Below are 15270 nucleotides of genomic sequence, written 5' to 3' on the forward strand. Positions count from 1 at the left end.
TTTCCTCCATCTTCTTTCTCTACTTTCATCTCTACGTTTGATTTCTTTTTATTCCTCTCACCTTCCTCTACTTCCCTCTCTTTCTTTCTTTCTTTCTTTCTTTCTTTCTCATTGCTCCGGCTGTCAGCTCAGCCTCACAGGACAGACACAGAGAGATGCTGTTCTATATGCTGCTCAACACACAGGTAGCTCGGCGCTGAAGTGTGTCTGTGTATGTGTGTGTTTTTGTTTCTCTCCACTGTGCTCTTTCCATCCTTCGGTGATGAGTGCACTTCTTCAGACGCCTCCTCACTCTCAGTGTTCAGAACTCTGTTGCACAGATAATCCCCCTGTGGGTGCGTTTGTGTGCACACGCGGGACTGTGTGTGTGTGTGTGTGTGTGTGTGTGTGTGTGTGTGTGTGTGTGCGTGTGTGTGTGTGTGTATTCGGAGGGGTGTGCCTTTGTTTGTAGGTGTGTGTGTGTTTAAGGAAGTGTGTGAAGCTAGTTGAGTGTTTGTGTGCGTGACGGAGAGAGAGAGAGAGAGAGAGAGAGTGCGGCGCCGCAGCCTCAGTCCAGCCTTAATCCTCTAAGCTGTGTAGTTCACTCATGCCACATCAGCCCCATTGTGTCTACAGACAAAGAAGCCCAGTTAAAAACTAAATGCCAGTTAAAGCAACAAACGACTAATTATAGCATCATTCTCTCCTTCTCGCTTTTTAACGCTTCCTTCTCACTTCCCTCGCTCCGTGAACGCCTGATTTTTCGCAACACTTTCTGTTCTGGACTCGTTCCAGCTGTGTGTGTGTTTGCCCTTGTGTTTCCCTGTATATGCGCGTGCCTGCGTGTGTGTGTGTGTTTGACTATCTGACAGCTTTGCCATGGTTCATGTGTTTGGGTCCTGTCAGAGCTGTCCTGTCACTGTGTGAAAAAAATCATTCATTTCCCAGAGTCGAGGATGAAAGAGTCTTTAGACTTCAAACGCCTGTGGGCCTCTGTGGCTTAGATTGCCTCTCGCTCTTCCTCCACCGCCGTGTCATTTATTCCTTTAAAAAAAAAAAAATAGAAAAACAGTGCGGCTGTGGCATCGGTTAAGTAGAGATGGCAGCGACATGGCGAGGAGATGGACAATTAGCCTGATTAAAACACTGTCATTTCGCATAATAGATTTAGCCCGAGCTGCGATGGGCGGATCCTTTTCTGAGTGTGTGTGTGTGTTTGTGTGTGTGAAGGCATGAAACCATATTCTTCTCTGCAAAGACGTGGGGTATTAAAAATGCACAGTTGGGCATAGTTTGATGTCAGTGAAAAGAGATCTATTTAAAAGTCATGGTGCATAGCTGCAGAAGCTTTGGTGTTTGGGCATGACAAATAGTTGTGGTGGGGCTGGTCATCGCTCACAAACACACACACACACATAAACACATCATTGTATCAGTGCTGCAAATGTGCACAAGTAAACAGTTTGAATATGCACACAAACTGCACATACAAGCACACACATGCAAACACGTGGCGGCATCGTCTGCTGCTGCAGCGCCGTGATGTTGTTTGGTTGCTCTGCATTGCAGTAATCGGCTCCACTCTTCTCCTCTGCTCTCACCCACAGACAATCACTGGCTCTCAATGGACAACATCAGCAAGGGAAATACCTACAAAGAGAGAGAGAGACGTAGTGATAGAGAGAGAGGGAGAGGGAGAGGTTAGGGTGAGGAGGATGCTGGAAGGGAGAGGAAGATGAGAAGGTAGGGAGGGAAAGAGGGACTAAAGAGGACAGAGGGAGATTTGAGGGAGGATGGGCGGAGATGAAAAGAAGGGGAGAAAGATCAGCGAGCTGGTGTTTCCAGGCTTAAGGCTGCTGGAGGACTTGTTAATTTGTGTGCGAGCAGAGAGTTACAGTAGGTGGTGAGACGCAGAGAAGAAGTACTTACAGTATGTGTGTGAAGCAGATACTGTATTTGCCGTCGTGATCAGCAGCAGTAGACGGAGATCTTCCAGTAGAGACTTTTATTTAAAGCTAACAAACGTCGAGTTAGTGTGCAGAGCAACTGAATACATACAGAAGGTCAGATCCTTTTATACAGTTTTATTCTGAGTAGTCTCTCTTACATTGTGTTGTAATCCCTCTGGTTAAAGGCCTACACCCACTGGTTGCTGTTCTATTCTCTGATTGGTCCAAACTAGGGCTGTCAATCGCTTAAAATGTTTAATCACGATGAATTGCATGATTGTTTATGGTTAATCGTGATTAATCGCAATTAATCGCACATTTTTGTATCTTTTCAAAATGTATTTTAAAGAGAGATTTGTCAAGTATTTAATACTCTTATCAACATGGGAGTGGGCAAATATGCTGCTTTATGCAAATGTATGTATATATTTATTATTGGAAATCAATGAACAACACAAAACAATGACAAATATTGTCCAGAAACCCTTACAGGTACTGCATTTAGCATACAAAATATGCTAAAATCTTGCCCCAAACTGCATGTGATTATCATAAAGTGGGCATGTCTGTAAAGGGGAGACTCGTGGGTACCCATAGAACCCATTTTCATTCACATATCTTGAGGTCAGAGGTCAAGGGACCCCTTTGAAAATGGCCATGCCAGTTTTTCCTCGTCAAAATTTAGCATAAGTTTGAAGCGTTATTTAGCCTCCTTTGCGATAAGGTAGTCTGACATGGATTCATTACGTTTTCTAGTTTCATACGATGCCAGTATCTTTGCTCTAGATTTAAAATTGAGCCTTCGCAATATCGATTGCGTTAATGCGTTAAAGAAATTAGTGGCGTTAAAACAAATTTGCGTTAACTTTGACAGGCCTCGTCCAAACATAAGGGTGGAATGATGTTTCATGGTCACTCAAAGTCTCCTATCACATTTAGTGTTTGTGTATTGTGCGGGAGAATGCAGCTGTAGGTAGTTATTCTTGTAGCTGTGATATTTTAGGTTCACAATGTTCTGGATTTAAGGTCAAGGTCTTCTTATTATTTGACAGAAACAAGTCTTTCTTGGCAATAACAAGTCTTAAACTATACCCTTGTTGCACAATCAGTATTCAAAGTTCAGTGGTTACACAAAAGATTGTATAAAGTTATGCAGGTGGAACATTGGTTCTTATAGAGTATCATAAGACTGTACCACCAATCCACACATTCCTGGCCTCCTTTGCTTTGTGTCTGCTCTCCAGCACGCGGCGACACCCACATGATCTCTGCAAAGACTCAGGAGCTCAATTACGCGTCTGCCAAACATTTACGGTCAGAAGAGGAAGCTTTCCGTGCCTCCTAGTGTAACATGACAATACTTATTTACAGTGCTGTGAAGCAAAATGGCGGATTACTCGGCACGTTGGCTGTAGGTGTTATTATAGTAAGCTGATATGTGTCTGTTACCGTGTCATTCTGCTGTTGCGGTAAGCCGGCGTGGAGACACTAAGATGGCAGGGACCGGGCCTGGTTGACGTTGAAAGCGTCACATGAGCTTTACAGGCGTTGTGCTGCAGTTTTCAAAGTGTGTGTGTGTGTGTGTGCGTGTGTGTGTGGTTTTGTATCGTCGTGCACATTTATGTGAGTTTTAAGGTTTGTGTGTGAAAGAATAAGGAGAATATGGAAGAACCAGGGAGGTTTTTGTTTTTTTATTTGTGCAGAAAAATACTCTTTGAAAAATGTAGATTGCTTTGAACAGATTTTCACATGGAGTTTAAGTCCCCACTATGCAAAACAAAGTGTTGTTTCCTGCTGTAAGAAGTTCACCTCTTACATTCAGAAGAAGAGAAAATGGGCTGAAAATGTAGATGTCCTGCTGATCATGCGTCCCTGCGGTTAAACTACAGATGTATTTTTGCTACAGATGTATTTTCAAAAATCTGATTTTCACTCAGATGTTGCTATTATTGATTTTTTTTTTATCCAATTTTCCGCTTTTTCAATATTCACTATATAAGAATTACACGCTGGATTGAGAGCTGCAACGAAACCCACAAAAAGCCTTGGGATCGGTGTCTCTCTGAAACAACTATAAGACGGTGTTGATCACACCATAAATTCTGATTTGTGGATGTGTCTCTGTGCTGTTTCGACTTGTTTCCTCCGCTGTCAGGAGCGAGCCAGGAGCAGCGGATTAGAGCCTACATCAGCACTGGAATGCCTGGTGGCTGTTATAGCGCAGCTCCCATCACCTCCTAAACACTCCAGCTGGTGGTTTCAGTATTGAGAGGCAGTGGGCCACACAACTGTCGACTTTGCACTTCATTTATGATAAACTTAAGTCGGCCTTAATCTCCGCCCGTCGCCGTGTGTTGAACCAGTGTTTGGAACAACATGTTTATCTGGCGCGGGAGGCGAGTGGAGTGGGAGCCAGGGGAAGGCACCCGTTCACGGAGATAACCCAGAATATCTTCTCTCCCTCCAAGTGCCGCTCGGAAACTGGGAGCACAGTTGTGTTTATGTGTCTGGGTGTAGGGGCGTGCCAGTGATTTATGTGTCCTGTTGCACAGAGGGGAATTCTGGGACCTCTTTTTTACTTTTTCATCACCAGAGCGATGGCATCAAGCATCTAAATCCACCCAGCAGCGATGCAAAGTTCACACATGTTGATTTACTGATCAGTTCTAGAAAGATCTTAGGTTTTGGGTGCTCCATGCACAGGGTATGAAACCAATGACATGAATATCAGTATGTTACTAAATAACCCTGCATTATTACCCAGCTTTGTTGAATACTTGATTCTGATTGGTCAATCACAGTATTCTACGGTCTGTTATTGCTTTATAACAGACCATTGCTATGTATAACAGACTGTTGCTATGGATATGGTTCTGATGTCGGACCATTTTTGTGTCAAATTATAGATTTTTTTAAGTAATTAGCTGTGTAATAAGTGAGATAATGTACAGCCAGCCGGTCATTGTTGTGAAATAATCCCCTTCAGGGGTACATTACTGTACATTATCCCTTACATGAATAGTAATATAAACTTTATAAATGTCCATATTGTGAAGCTTATAATGTTAAACTTTTTATTTAATCGTAGCGGTGCCTCAAATTTAGGCCAAAGCCCAAAATTAACAAATTTTCCTGAACCCAATGTCAGTTCTTTCATGGTTTCTTTGCGCTGCATTTTGCCTTTGTTTTTATAGCACACAGTAGAGAGGCAGCCAGGAAACATACTGTAGGGAGAGAGACAGGAAGATAAAATGCAGCAAGGGTCTCAATGCAGCCAGATTCAAACCAACATCTACGCCACTTTGATGCACCAAAGTCAATATTTCTTACTGTCTTTCTTATATACAGAGAGACACACAGACATTGGAAAGACTGGTGACGGACTTAAAATGGATTCAGTGCAATACAAACGTTGTTTCGCTGCTATTTCATCAACCTATCCATCATAATGTAGTAACAAGGGAATCGACTGAAAATATTGACATCAACTGGAGTCATGTACAGTAGCTCTCACCAGACATTAGTTAGCAATCCAATCACACACACAAACAAAATCTATAAAGCTGCACCAGTCAATATGTTTATATTAACAACGGGTCAAATGACTGTGTAATGTGAAAGGAGTTGCAGGTAGCGATGAACCCACAGAATTATCACCCGACATTATTCCCCTCAGCCCTACAAGCCTTTCAGCTCATTGTTTTGGTTATATGACCTACGATTTTACTGTTTTGTATTCACTCTCGTGGCTGTCATCAGCGTGCAGCAGCAGCAAGCAGCTGTTTTCAGTTTAAAAGCTCCGATAAACTCACTGTCTGTCTGCAGTTTGGTGGGCGGGTAGTGTGCAGTACAAAGTTAGCGACCAGCTGATGAATGTTGTGAAGCATTTATCAGCTGAAGAACCAGATATTTCCCTCAGGAGTTTATAAAGACTAGCCTAGAGCTAAAAGTAGACTGAAGACATTCATCAGGTGGCCAAACCCTGTCCCCCCAAAAATTACATTCCGGTCGTGGTTTTAAACACATGGTTAACGTAGTAAATTGAAGATAAACAAATCAAAAACGCTGCAAAACTACTTAGTTAGGTTTAGGCAACAAAACGTCTGGGTTAAGGTTTAGTAAAAAAGCATCATGGTTTGACTTAAAATTATTACGTTTCACACCGAACATGAACAGCGGTCTCCTGGGGGAAAGCCAGGCGTTTGTTTGAACCCTCCGCCCGCCCGTACTGGACTTTCTCGCTTATTATACTCGTTATTACACCACGTAACTTTCAATAATGTTATTATTCCACAACTTTCATCAGCGGTCGCTCGATATAATACGTCACCTGCTCTGCGTGTCGCTCGTTGTATTAAGTCACTAGCTGCAGCCTCCGCGGACTTACAAACGTATTTGTGATACGTCAAAGACAAAGGTAATCCACAACAAAATACGTTTCCTTCCGAACGTAACAGAGAACACAGTTTAGTTGTAAGGGAACGTTATTCTTTATGGTAACGTTGCTCAGTGTCTGCTGGTTGTATAAATATTAAGCAACTTTTCGCCATATCAACTTTATAAGGTGATAATATGTCAACGTTGTATTCGCAGCTTGTTCCGCTGCGTACAAGTGGCCAAAAAATTACTTAATACTGCTTTAAACCTTACAGATAAACCAGTCCTTAAAACGCAAGTAAAAAAAACAATTATTTAATAAATCAAAACCAACTCACGAGTTATCCTTGACTTGATAATGATATAATGAATAAGTGCAAGGTTACTGGCATTATCCAAGCAAGTTCTACACATTGCAACTTTAATACAGTTTGAAGTAATAATTAATGGTATAATTTAATGTTTAATAGTTATATTTATATGTTGCGCCCATACTTGACCTTTAACCTGCAGTTAATTCTTTTCTGTTAATTTTTGAAGCCATTGTTTGTGATGTTGTTGCACTGGGTTGCATTAAATTCTACAGGTATTCATATAATCGTGTTCACCCCTTATACTTTTAACACTTTTCGTCTTCAGAATCCATCTAAGGGAGACGATTTTAAGGCTGTTTACAAAAAAAAATCTTGCCTGAGTTTATTCCTGTTGGCTCACTTTGTAATTTGAAGGTTTACCTGGCAATCAGCGCGACGAAAGATAAAATAGCTGCCGCCGTGACGGCTTTCCGGAGTTTTAAAATCCTGTCTGTGAGTTTTACAAACCGCTGTGCAGTGTTTTGGCGTATTGTGCGTTTTATTTGTTTGTTGTTTTGATGATTTCCACCAATCCATGTTTCAAAAAACCAGAGCGGTGTGAAATGGAAGTGTAAAATCTTCATAAATATACACTTGGGGGGGATGACAAAAGGCATTTTAGTTCAGACGGTTTAGGAGCCGTGGCTCATCCTGGAGAGCTGCTGTTTATATGAATGTGGGCATAAGAAAAGGCGTGCAATGTGTGTGTGCATGTGTGGTTTTTACTGAATGAGAGCCGGTTAGGACGTGCACGTGTCAGTCCTCCGGCCGTGGAATGACTCAGATCTGCTCTCAAGACTGCGTACCTCTCTCCAACGAGGGACTCGTAAAAGAAAGCCCTACATGAAATCCATTATGCTTAATTCCCCAAATCCATAATACCCTCAGAGGTCTTAATCTCCATCCCATTCTTATATAAATTAGCTTCCTCGTCTCTGGCAGACAGAGCTTTCTGAGTCGACACCAAATGCCCAGACCTCTCTGCTCTGAGTTGGGTGGAATCAATGCGACTACAAGGAACAGCCATGATCTTTTCTTTCGGCCGCAGCACTTTGAAGGAATAGTTTGACATTTTGGGAAATTATCTTATTCGCTTCCTGGTGGAGAGTAAGATGATTAGATTGATACCACTGATTGAATATAAGGGTTGCTTAGCTTAGCACAAAGACTGGAAACGGGGGAACAGCCAGTCTGGGTTTGTCCAACGTTAACACCAAAAAGCTCACATTTTGGCACAATTAAAAGTATGCCAGATTATCTATTAGCAGTTCTTTGTTTACAATCACAGACTGTATAAATAGATGGATGACACGTCTTCATTTCCTCCCACTGTACAAAAAGTGAAGCCAAAATATCCTGGATACGGTATTAAAGTCCCGCCCACTCACCACCTGAGCCAATCAGGTGCCAAGCATGGCCGCAGCTTGTTAGCGTGAGCCACCTAGCTGCTATGTTAGCACCGAGGTAACTAAGAACTAACCATAATATCTCTATAACTACATTTATGATCAAACTGACACATGTTCTATCACACCGAATCGTGACGGTTATGGAAAGTTAAAGTTACATCTCCTCTCGTACAATTCCCGAGCCTCCGGCTGCACGACTTCACTCAGAGCAGCTGTCAATCACAGCTGTCAATCATGACACCCCTTTTTACAGCATCAAATAACTAATTAAAACCAAACTTAACAGAAAAAGGAACACTTACAACATACAAACATACATCAGCGTGATAAGAACTACCTAAAATGACAGAAATAATTTCTGGGAAAAAGCCACCAGGGGGCGATCAAGATGTTTTGGCTTCACTTTTGTGGAGCTGTCATGTCGTCCAATCTTTATATACAGTCTATGAATACAATGAACAGACAGCTACTACTGGATTACTAAAAAACATGATGATGATGATCTTGAAGCAGATTTATGGACGTTTATTTGGACGTCAGAGACGATGATATCCCCGGGAAGTGAGAGTCACACTGAATCTAAAAATATGAGCATCATGTCTGTGAGTTCAGATTTGACTGAGTTATGATTGGTGCTATTTTTGACACAAATTGCAGCAATCAAGCGCTAAGGGGGGTTTAAAGTATCTTAATTGCCTCCATGAGCTGCAGCATCACAGCTGATGCTGCAGCTCCAACTTTTGACCGTGTTGAGAAGCGGGCCAAACTATGAAAACTAACTTCCAGTTGTTTTTAGAATACTGGCATGGCCCCTTTCACCTCATGAAGTATCTTTGCCTGATGTTCACAATTTCCACCTAAATAGGGTTTTTACACGTGTTGGCTTGGCTTGACTCAGTTTGACTCGGCGAGTCAGCCCAGCGCAGCAGGGATTTGCACCTCCATTACAACAGGGCTACCGGCTTGAAGGTGTGTGTGTGTAGTGGTCAAAGGAGTGGCTGTAAAACGGTGGATAAACATTTCATTTTCTATATTCATCACAATAAAAGTCCCCGTTATTTGTGCTGCTTGTTCGCTTCCTCTCTGCAGTATTAGACTTATTTTTAATAAGAATAGCCGCTGACAAACATCGCAAATTCAGATATAAACATGTAATTTTTCAAAAATACGCCTACTGAGAGCTGAACAGACAAAGACACTTTTAATAATGTCTCTCTGGTCTCCTACATCAGACAATTAAACTGTTGTCAGGCTATTAAATAGGCGTTATCAGTCGCTATAAGCACCATAGATGTGGGGTGAATAGGGGCCTGCTACACCTACTAGTAGGTTTTATCATCTATTCACATGGTAGATCACAGAAAGAAGGAATAAAAGAACATGAATCGTGCCGATTTCAAAACGGATTTGTCACGCCATGTAGCATTATCAGGGAAAAAATAAGGTGCATCCCAATAGTGAGTTTACTGTGTCTCTAACACATTTTCTATTGTTTCCGGGACAACAGGACGACGTTTGTCTCGAACCCAGATGGTAGCGATGGTACTGTGGAAAATACCATCACGTTTTCAGAATTTTGGCATTAACTTGGTACCCAAGTATCGGTTCTTACGGCATCCCTAAGGTGGATTTTGTTACTGTAGGACAGAGCCAGGCTAGCTGTCCCCCCTTGTTTCCAGTCTTTGTGCTAAGCTAACTTCATATCTATCGCACAGATATGAGAGTGGTATCATTCTTCTCATCTAACTCTCTCTGCCAGAAAGCGAATAAACAAATTTCCCATAATGTCTAACTTTTTGTTTTAACAGCCGAGGGACGCCGACGCCTCACGGGCGCCGCCGTCCACCAGGAAACACAATGAACTTGTTATTTTGAGGGCGCGCACAGTGTTTTTTTTTGTCAGGCTCAGATGTTTTTTTTTGGCCTCCAGTTTCGTTTTCGTTTGGGGCATCTGTCAGAGGCTGTTTTCTCGAAAGTGGTTCTGGGACGAGGATGAGTGAAGCGTCCCGGTGTGTGTGTGTGTGTGTGATGGCGGATAACCGGGGGCGATGCACCACAGCTTCGAACCAGGAAATAAAAACAACATTCCAAAGAGAATAATGCAGCAGGAGGAGGAACCTACTTCTACCGAGGTCCCCTGGCATTGCTCGCTCGCTAGTGTGTGTTTGTGTATCTATACCAGCTTTTGTGCATCTCTACAGTATGTGTGCTGGTTATGTACACATGCTTGTCCTCCAGCGCAAGAATGAATCACACACACACACACACACACACACACACACACACACACACACACACACACGCACACACACACGCACACGCGCGCACACACACACACACACACAGTCACATAATTAGTGCTGGGTTCCCACAGCGGCATATTCCAAAGATTCTTCTCCACATTTCCAAAGGACACAATGTTTTGCTTCTCTCTTGCGCGACATTAATCAGGGGGAAAGACTTTTACTGTTTTTCAGCACATTTTTTTAACCCCCCTTACTCTATCACCCCTCCCTCGCCTCTTAATCGCTCCTACTTTCAAACACCTCCCTCTGTAATTACTTCCTTCCTCTCCCCCCCCCATCTCCCTCCCCCTCTTTTTATTATTTCTGCCTCCCTCGCCGTCCTTCCCTCTTCGTTACTTCTTATTTAATCTCACTTCGTCTTTATGCCCCCCCCCCCTCCTCTCCTCACTCCTCACTCCATCCCTTCTCCCTTTCCTTTCTCTCTTCTCTGTCTGTCTCTGTTAAATGGGAGCAGTGACCCCATTACGGAGCGTTGGTGCTGCGGAGCGAAGGAGGAGGAAGAGGAGGAGAGGGAAGGAGGAGCAGGAGGAGGAGAGGATGGGAGGATGGATTGCGTTCTGTGTGTTTGAATGAGATGATTAATGAGCGTCGCCTCCAGAGGGTGTTATCCCTGCTCCGGACCAGCAGGGACACCACTGGGTCACCTCTGGTCACACACACACACACACATACACACACACATTGCTCTGATACACACTATGCTCTGACACACAGTGCACACAAAGCTTTTTACACTCTGCAAACACACTGTAAAGCACACACACACACACCTCACAGCTGACATTATCATTAACAATGGTGGGACAATGGGAGCCGGAGCTACAATAGCAAACACAACCCAGAGGCTGGAAGTGTTCGCAGTTCATGAGCCGAGTGTTACGCGAGCTGCTGCTGATGCAGCAGAGTTCCTCCTCAGGCTACTCTTTCCTGCCAATTCACTTGCAAATATGTGATTGATTAATTAATCATAATGACTTGATTGAATCCTGGATCTAAATATTGAATGCTCTCTTCGTCAGTTTCTTAATGATCAAGCGCAGTGCTGCAACAAAACTATTATTTTCAGTATTGATTAATCTGTTAATTATTCTCCGATTAGTTGAGTCATTATGTAGTCCAGTGGTCCTGTCATGCCCCTCTCTCCCAATCCCACGGTACTAATTTAAGACTTTTAACCGTTCATATTGTGGAAAGGAAAACCTGAAAGTTAAACATGATTTTGTTGAAATATCACAAACATGAACTGCATATATCAGTTTTACATCTGTTGTGCAAATGACAAATGTTAAAGTTGCTAAATTTGAAATCCAGAGCGTTAATATTGCAGCAAACAACTATTTGCTATGTAAAGATATAGGAGTAATGTCTACCTGAGCAGAGAATGAAGTTGCTCTCCCTCTATGTGTGTTGTATTCTGAGTTCAACCTTGTCTCCTACAAAGTCACGTTACCATACAACTAAAGCGCATTCTCAGTTACGTTTCAATGGAAACAAAACAAAAAAAGGAACAAAACTACTTGGTACGGTTTGGTAAAAATTATAATTAAATTAAGTGAACCGCTGACTTTTAGTTTCACACGGTCTCCTGGAACCTGGCTGCTCCGGTATTTGTTGACTCATCCACCACCTGGACCTCCTCCCTACGCGGGACAAATTACAAACAAATTTGTGATTTGTAAAAAACAAACGTAATCGGCGAAAAAAATTAGTTTCCCTCAAAACGTATTTCACAATGCAGTTTTGTTTTATGGGTAATTTTTAAGAGACCAGACTGCAGAGTTTCTCTGCGGTCGGTCCGCGCGTGCATGTGAGTCCCAGTGTGCGTGCCCCACTGGCTAATCGGCGCTGCTCTGCACTGCGTTCATACGCTGATAACGCCGATAACGCCGTCGCGGAAGTGTAACTCCTCCGGTTCCCCCGAGGTTAACACTGTCAGCTCTGTCACACTGCTGCCGTTGTTGCACTGTTCGTGCTGTTAGCACCGTTGCCATGTTGACAGCCATGTGGAGGCAATCCCTCAATCATAGCTTTGCTCTGAATTTGGAATTTAGCACCTTGATGCAGCTTTTATGAGGCTGCTCACAGTATTTTCACTTCATTGGCATAACTGGGGTGTAATGTCTCTAGAGCTGAAAGGATTACTTGACTAATCGATTAGTCATTTGACAGAAAATTAAGCCGCAACAACTTTGATCATTAATATTGATATTTGATTATTCGTTTGTCATTTGATGGATCAACTTTTCTCTTCTTAAAAAAATTGTGATGGACATTTTTTGCTATTTTTGGACAGCCCTGCGTTAAAGGGGGGGCTGCGTTGGTGAGGGCTTGCTGTTGTTTAAGATACCAGTGAGACAATGAATTACGATCCACAAACTGGCACCATCAAATTAAGAAGAGGGCCTAAATGTCTTTATATGTTGTCTTCACAGTCGAGTTTCTTTAGTCTCATATACTGTGTTACGTTGACTGTGACCCCTATGAACAACACCTGCTTCTTTGGGATATTTCCTTGACTTTGGTTTCGACTGATTACCGTCGTCCGACATCTTGATGAGCGTCACCTGCTTTTCCTTTTTCTTCCCGGTTAAAAATCGGCCCATCTTGCACTTTACATGTTGTTTTGCTGTGTCTGAATGACACTCGCTAACCTGAATACTGATTGCTTTGCTGGCGAGGAAGCACTCTGTTTGTTTACTGACGTGACAGAACAGATTCATACATTCAGTTCCACTTTAGGTCTTGAGTAGGTTTGAGAACGGCTGCTTCAGTCTATAAAATGTCAGAAAATAATATCACAATTCTTCCAGAGCTTATTGTGACATCTTCAAATGGCTTGTTTCGTCCAACAATCAAAAGATATTTCATTTACAATCATATACCACAAAGAAAATACGCACATTTGAGAGGCTGGAACAAACCAACATTTGGCCTTTATGCATTATAATTGACTAAAACGATTATCTAAATTGTTAGCTATTAATATTCTGTTGATTAACTAATTATTTAATCAACCTGTATCAGCACTGCCAAGCACTTAGAAATGTAATTATATACGTAAAATGATACATCTTGATTACAGGGTTGTTTTGATGAGAAAAGAGGAATTAGAGTGACGCCGCAGGTGTTTCTGGAAGGTGTAAAACCTCTGTTTGAGAATGCTATTTGGAGTCTGCTGCGTTTGCCCTCATTTTTATTTTCCTCTTTCATTCCATCACTCCACGGGACGCTCTTCTTCTTCCTCTCCCCCACTGCTCCTGCCTCTATAGAAACAGCTCTCGTATACTTCAGCCACATGTGGACAGTTGATGGCAAAATGAATTTCACTCATTCCCACGATGATGAGAGACGATGGGAGACCGGGGCACTGCTGATGTTGACTGCAGCAGCTGAAGATGCTGCTGTAAATCATTTCAAGATGTATTAAGGAGCCACCCAGATCTGCGCCGGTCTCTATTTTGCATTTTTCAAGCTCGACAAAACTTTTTATGACAGTGAATTTGCAATTATAAGTAAGATTACCCGGCGACTTCGGAAGAGGTTAGACGTCTGCAGACAACCAATTGTTGAATCTAATAAATACGCAGTGAACTACCCCGAAAACGGCACGGCTGAGCAGACTCAGCAGAGCAGAAATGTGCTGCCCTGTTCAACTCATTCCAGCCCAGAAGGGCTTTTTAAATGTTGTAATGTAAATGCAGCATTGGCTCGTTCACAGCTGCCGAGTCTGTGACTTATTCAAAATAATGGGCTGGTTAGACAACACAGTTTCACCAGTTGTCATGTGAGAGTTTTAAGAAGCTTCTTGTGTTCTGCTTCCAAGATCTCTCAGTTTTACCCGTTCAACCTCTATTTCTCTTCACTCGATTATTGCTGCATTACACCTGACTGCCTTCCAGCTCTCTTTCTCCTTCTCCTGCCTCATAGAAACACTGAACCGTACCCTCTCTTTTCGCCCTCTCTCTGTCTGCCACACTCTCTTTTAGAGGCGAGCACTTGAAGTCGGTCTCTTTCGCTCAAGATCAAACAGTGAGTGTATCAAAAAAAAAAAAAAAAAAGTTGAATTGGACACCGAGCACCTGTTTACACTTGATCTTGTGAGGTGAGCTCGGTCCAGCCGCGCCGGACTGGACTTTCATTTTCTTTATCTGACCGTGATAATCCACTCAGGAGCGCAACTTCTGGTTTCCTTCACCGTCCTTGGCTCGGTTTCCAGAAAGCACCTTAGCATTAAATTTCATCTCTCGCTCCACTGTGTGTACGTTTTTAAGCACAGAAGTGCAGCCAATATGCCGTCTGGAAGCCCTGAATGAAGGAGAAGAAATGATGTGACATTTCAGTTCTCTGTTTTGTCAAGACTCCATTCTACCTGTTGCTAATATGTCACCCTTCAGGCTTGACTCATTAGAAAGTTGTACCAAAAATATGCATATCGACTTTTGGTATTGATTAGCAGCAGCTGTTGAATGTGTCAGTTCCTGTGTATAGCTTCATACATCTTGGTGATATATTAACTAAGCCTGCAGAACCATCAGTTTCAGTATAATAATGCAAGCTAACCTATCTGTGTAACGGCTCAGTGGAGAAACAGGTTTGAGACAAGCATCAGGAATACACCGGCGGACCAGCAGGAAATGAAGCCAAAAGCACGACACACAGACGGATATGCAAGCAAGAGTCTTTACTTAGTAAAAACAGAGTAGAATGCAGGTTACTATCCAAGAAAGACAGGCGACTGTATCAAAAACACGAGGCAGAGACTTAATAATCGCTGGAACGCTCACTAAAACAGTAAAGACAAACTGGCACAGACAAAGGGGAGCACACAGACTAAATACACAAGGGTGATTGGAGACAGGTGAAGCTCATCAGGGCGGGGCAGGTCATCACACAGATG

Source organism: Sebastes fasciatus, chromosome 15 (assembly GCF_043250625.1).
Source record: "Sebastes fasciatus isolate fSebFas1 chromosome 15, fSebFas1.pri, whole genome shotgun sequence".
Taxonomy (NCBI): Eukaryota; Metazoa; Chordata; class Actinopteri; order Perciformes; family Sebastidae; genus Sebastes; species Sebastes fasciatus.